At 45.2% G+C, this 6000-nt stretch overlaps 1 long non-coding RNA gene across 1 annotated transcript; it reads right to left on the reverse strand.

The window, feature by feature from the left end:
* Window positions 1–847: 847 nt before the first annotated feature.
* On the reverse strand, window positions 848–5792 carry LOC133081238 (uncharacterized). Its single transcript, XR_009698766.1, has 3 exons — window positions 5725–5792; window positions 2969–3133; window positions 848–1140 (listed from the first exon to the last, which is right to left on the reverse strand). It is a non-coding gene; the product is annotated as an uncharacterized LOC133081238 (long non-coding RNA).
* Between the last annotated feature and the right edge of the window lie 208 nt (window positions 5793–6000).

Consider the following 6000-nt stretch of genomic DNA (forward strand, 5'->3'; position numbering starts at 1 on the left):
CCTCCTGTATAGCACAGGGAACTATATTCAATATCCTGAGATAAACCATAATGGAGAAGAATACGAAAAAGAATGTATACATATGCATAACTGAATCACTTTGCTGTACAGCAGAAACTAACACAACATTATAAATCAACTAAACCTGAATCAAGTAAATTTTTTTAAAATGTACTTCTTTTAAAATCCTATAACTAAAGTGACCACCACTAATGTGGACTATAAGTCACCCCTCCCAGCATGGTATCTTTGTTCTTCTTAAAAAGCAATATTTCTTACAGGAATCTGATTGATCACATAGCAGTTATAAGAATGTCAGATATAATGACATACACAATCTAAACAGGACAGGCTGATTAAGAATTTACATAATATAAAAATATTCTTATTAAAAGGTAGCCATGTGGATAGATGCACGCAGGTGGCAGAGTTAAGTGATGGGAGGCTGGGGTCGAGGCCCATGTGCAGCGATATTATAAATAACCTTCACTAACAGATACAGGGATTCCACACACATCTAAATACACAAGGGTAAATCGTATAGGTCCACTATCTGTTTATCTCAGTTTTTAATGCTTAACTTTTATACTGAAGACACTAAAAGTTTCAGGTAAAAATACATGCTATAGAGTGAATTTGTATTAATTATTTTTTCACCAGTGATTTTCTGTGTATTGTAAAACAAAATTGCACATTTATAATTATGTACTGAGAAAAAGAAGCTTTTGGTTCTCTTAGAATCAGTCTGACAAATATGAATTAATCAAATTAGTCAAATCATAGTGAGAAAGAAATAAAGAAAAGTATTCATTTCAAATTACCTCTTAATCAACTGAAATATGTCCATTAGACCCAGATAAAGGGAGCTAGGAAGAGCTTAAACTTATTGTGATTTTATTCTTCCAGGTCAAGGATTTAGTGAGCTGGGGGGATTGGAAAGAAGCCAAAAAAGGGTGTTTTGAATCTGTGTCCCACAGTTCCTCTTCCAAGTGAGGTACGCTTGAGCCTGACTCTGCTGTCATCAGGAAGCTCTAACCCACCGTCGGGGCAGTCCTTTTCTTTGCCCAGCATAGCTGTTCCCACTGCCATCAGGTAGAAAGCGAGAAAAGGACTCCTAGAAGGTTCCTGCCGGGAGCGCCTCTAGAAGTACAAACATGGTACAATCACTGGTAAAACTCAGCACTCAGGGCCTCCAGACTCAAGGACTACAATGCAGATTCTTTCGGAGGTCAAGATCTTTCCCATTTACTTCCCAAATCTGTTCTTTTAGTTAAGGGCTGAGAGGCAGGTTAGCCCTTCTTTCAATTAAATCAACTATTTAACAGCCAGCAGAAACTCAGTACTTCTGATGTGTGAATGTCATCCTTAACGAGTCTGCAGTGCCAGTGAAGGGTCTTCCCTATGTTTGGATTCCCTCTGCCATATCATTAGAAATGGGGAGGTGGGAACTGAATGCCTTTGATCACATCACCATCTCCAGACCTACTCCTTCACTTTGGAAGTCCCTAGGGAACTTAATCTTATATAATTTCATTTAAAAAAGGATATATCCTTGCTCTGCTAACATGAATTCCTTGCTAGCACAGGGTAATTATATGGGCCAAATGGAAGACAGATAAAGAAATAAACAGGATCGTAGAGGAAAAATGATATTGCCAAGTAAGAGGATGAGGTGTGTTGGGTGATGTGGTTAATGTCACATGTGTGTGTGATGGGTCCCTGGATACTGGATGCTAACCAGGTCAGGCCCACTCGTAGCTAAATTTAATTGTCTCCCGGAAGAATGGTTTGCACGGTGGCACTTGCAATTGCTGGGGCGTGATTGTCCCACCAGGACTAAGACCCTGTGGTTGCCTGGGCTTAGATGGCTACCGTAGTGAGCAAGCTAAAACAAGCTAGTTCCTCAAACCTGACCCATTGGCCTTGCAGAACAGAAACTGTGTCAAGCGTAGAAGCAGCAATGGGGTTCTTCAGAGCAGCTCAAAACCACTGATGGAAAACGTCTTCATCTTGGCTGGTGCGAGCACATGCTCAGATACTGTGGCAGGACCTTGGGGGAATGTTTTCAACATTCAGGGTTCTTTGGATCTGCTCCCTTCCATCCTAAGTGGTTCGATGTGTGTCTGTGTGTGTTTGCATTTTCACACCTCCTTTCCTTGTTGGCACTGGCCTTGGTCTTGGGAAGCAGTAGAAAGTAATGTCACACACTCTGAGTTAAAACCCCAGTGCTGACGCTTACCACCCATGTGAACTTGGAAAATTACTTAACCTCTCTGAGCTCAGCTCCCTGAAATGAGAAACATAGACAATAACAGTGCACATCTCAGCGGAGGACCAGATGAGATAAGGTAAAGCCTTCAACACATTTCTTGGCAAGCGTGAAGCACTCGAGAAACTTAAGTTCCTAATGTTATGGGTAGTGATGTTAATAACAGCAGAACAGCTGTGGAAAAAGTGAGCAAGAGAAAATGCCCCGGGCCCTGGTTTCAACTGACGGAGCACCGTGTGGGGTTTTTTCTTCCTCCTAATTAGTTCCTGCATCCTGTCCGTATCCTGCCTGTAACCTGGTCCTGCCGTTCACTGGTTAAGTGACTTAGAGAAGCGTGTTGCTCAGGATGGGTCCTGAGCTAACCCATCTCTCGGCAGACGCGTAGAAGTTTATTTTTCACTCAGGCAAGCTTGGCTGTAGGTCCGAGGAAGCTGTCCTCCCTGCCATGGCCAAGGTCACCAGGACCTTCCCATTTCACGCCTCCCAAGGAGGAGTCTCCCCAGTCGCCCGGGGGGAGGGGGCGGGTGGCGCCAGAGCCACCCTGTCTTCTGTGCGTCTAGACGGCGCTGCTCCTGGCGGCCCCCAGGCCAGGTCTGGTCCGGTAGCCTCTCCTGGGCCTCACTTTCCTTATCTACGAAATGGAAAGACTGCCTCCCAGGGCTGTGAGGATTAATAGTAGGTACAGAGGATGCATAGTACCTTTGTCAGGGTCCTGGCAGGAAGCAGCTGGCACACTGACAAGAATTCATTGTTCCCAGAGACAGTAAGTGATGACACTTGGTACAGCGTGTGAGCAGGTGTTTGAAATCCGACTCCTTCGAAGCAGGTCAAGCCCAACTCCAGAGCAGAGAACAAGGGAGCCCCCTGGGTATGTAACAGAGCAGATCTGGGGGTGGAGGCACAGCACGTTGCCAGCACAGCACATAATAAACATTTGTCAAATCTAAAACGCTCAGCCTGCATTCCCATTCAACTGGGCTTGCAGTGTTGCTGGCTCCCTGCCACCCACAAACATGGGTCTGGCTTATTCTCTGGTCTTTCTCTCCCCCTTCACTAAAGCATCTAGAAGAAAGGGTTGTGACTGCAGACCCCAGGTTGTAGCACAAATCCAGAGAAACATATAACACAGGACCACCCACGTGTGTCCTTGGATGCACTGCGGCCAGTGTTCCGCTCGGTATGGACGGAGCCGCTGTATCTCCACCTGGACACGCTTGGCTCCCTGAGGCTCTGCTGAGAAGGACGTGGGGTAACTAGGACCCCGAGGATCCCCTCCCCACGGCTCAAGCCCCCCCCCCCCCCGGACTCTCGCAATGGCTCCCGGTGGGCCTCCCTGCTCTGTGCCGACTACATCCAGACAGCCTTGCTCCCATTTTAAAAAACATTCGCTACATTTGGGATGTCACAAAAGCAGAAGGGCTGGTAAAACGTTTCGTGGGCTGGTAAATACTTTTCATCTATTTGCATGGTTGACTGATACTATTTACTAAATTTGTTTTTAACGTGATTAGCATCCTTTATGACTCACTCAGCAAAAGCTCTTTTTTCCTCTGAATCCATAACTAATAGCTAATTTCCAAATGTTAATCATTATTTCTGAATTATTTCCAACTTGAAAATGTGAATATAAGGCCATGACCTAATCACGTCTTGAATATCACTGAATAAAATAATTCTTCTATAACCAAAAAAAAAAAAAAAAAAAAAATCGCTGCTCCCTCTTTCACAGAGAACTGAGTCCAAACCTCAGCCTGTTACCGGACGCTACTCTCTCTCTCCCCCCTCCTACCACACCCTCCATCCTAGGCCAACTCTAACCACACCCGAGTAGTCAGTTTCCTACTGTTCCCCTCCTCCCAGCTTGGGTCCTGATGGAAAGCCTCTCCCACAGCTACTGCCCTGCACTCCTCTGACTGCCAAGTCCGTGCCAACGTGCTCCATCCTCCCAGGAGGAAAAAGTCCCTTTTTATCTTTCATGGTCTTGTGTGACTGTTGTCTGCCTGATGCTGGTGATTTATGTATATGTTTGTCTCCTTTACCAGATTACAAGCATCACCAAAATCATCTTCATTTCTGTATCCTTCTCATGATGCTTGGCATGGTGTTTCACATGCATAGGTACTCAATAAGTAAATCCATTCTGAGTCTTTTTCAAGAGCAATTCCCGTAAGAGCCGGGGAAGGAGAAGTCTCCATTGGCAGCCCTTAATTTATTTTATTTTTTAAATTGAAGTATAGTTGATTTACTATATATATATATATATTCTTTATCAGTCTTTTCCATTATGGTTTATTACAGGTTATTGAATATAGTTCCCTGTGCTATACAGTAGGACCTTGCTTATTTTATATATAGTAGTTTGTATCTGCTAATACCAATCTCCTAATTTATCCCTCACCTCCTTTCTCCTTTGGTAACTATAAGTTTGATTTCTATGTCTGTGGGTCTGTTTCTGTTTTATAAATAAGTTCATTTGTATCATATTTTAGATTCCACATATAAGTGATATCATATGACATTTGTCTTTCTCTGACTGACTTCACTTAGTATGATCATCTCTAGGTCCCTCCAAGTTGCTGCAAATGACATTATTTCATTCTTTTTTATGGCTGTGTAATATTCTATTGTACACATGTACCACATCTTCCTTATCCATTCCTCTGTCGAAGGACACTTAGGTTGCTTCCATGTCTGGGCTATTGTGAATAGTGCAGCTCTTAATTTAGATACATCTCTCTTTGTTTAAAAAAAAAAAAAAACCTCCCCAAACCCAAACCTCTACCAGTGGAGGGATACGGAGCGCAGGACACATACCTGGCGTTACCTGGCATGCCCCGCCCCATGAGAACCAGTCAAAGCACTGCTTTGGTTGCACTAGAGTCAGGGTTCTGGGAGGGGCCCAAAGGCAACAGAGCCGGCATCTCGTGTGGCTTGTGACCTTCCGCTTCAAGATCACTTCGTCTCGCAAGGAGACGAAGGTCTGGCTGTCCTTAAGGTGCCGGTCAAGATGGACTCAGAGACTCTCGTTAGGACATTTGCACACACAGGACTCCCTGCAGAAGAGCATGCACTGCCAAGACCCCTGCTTCCCTCCTGCAAGCCTTCTAGCCCACGGTCTATTTGCAGACAAGTCTTCACCTTTATCACTGAGCTGCCAGCGAGGGTAGGCTTCCCTCCCATACGGTCTGGAAAATGGGGGCAACCTCCCATCCCGGGATGGCTGAGCCTCAGCCCCCCACTGCTCTGCTCTCTCCCTGGGAAGTTGCTGGTCACTTCCTGTCCCCTGATCTGGCCCTGCCGCTGGCCCAGGACGTGAGGAGGGCTCCCCTCCCCCAGTACCCCGGCCTCTGCAGCAGCTCAGAAGTCACATCCTGTGTTTGTGTTGTGTATTCCAGCCCCGAGGTCCCAAGCCCTGGACACACAGCTCCTCGTTCCTGTTCCCTCCCTTTGCTGACCGTGTCCTGGCAACGTTGTGATCAGTCTCACGAAAAGGAAAGGAGGAAAAAGCCTCGACACTGGCTTGGTGGTCTTGGGATGAAATGGATGCAGAAGACAGCTTGATTGTCAAACTGGAAACTTTTATTTTCCTTTTCCTCTTCTTTTTATCTTTCCTATCAGGTCTTCTGTCCACTTCCCACTGCCTTCTTTCAAACAGGAAAGACACTGATTAGCTGCTGGATTTTGTTTTTTGTTAAAACAACTATTGTTTTACATTTCTTGTTGTTCGCTGA

Source organism: Eubalaena glacialis, chromosome 20 (assembly GCF_028564815.1).
Source record: "Eubalaena glacialis isolate mEubGla1 chromosome 20, mEubGla1.1.hap2.+ XY, whole genome shotgun sequence".
Classification (NCBI taxonomy): Eukaryota; Metazoa; Chordata; class Mammalia; order Artiodactyla; family Balaenidae; genus Eubalaena; species Eubalaena glacialis.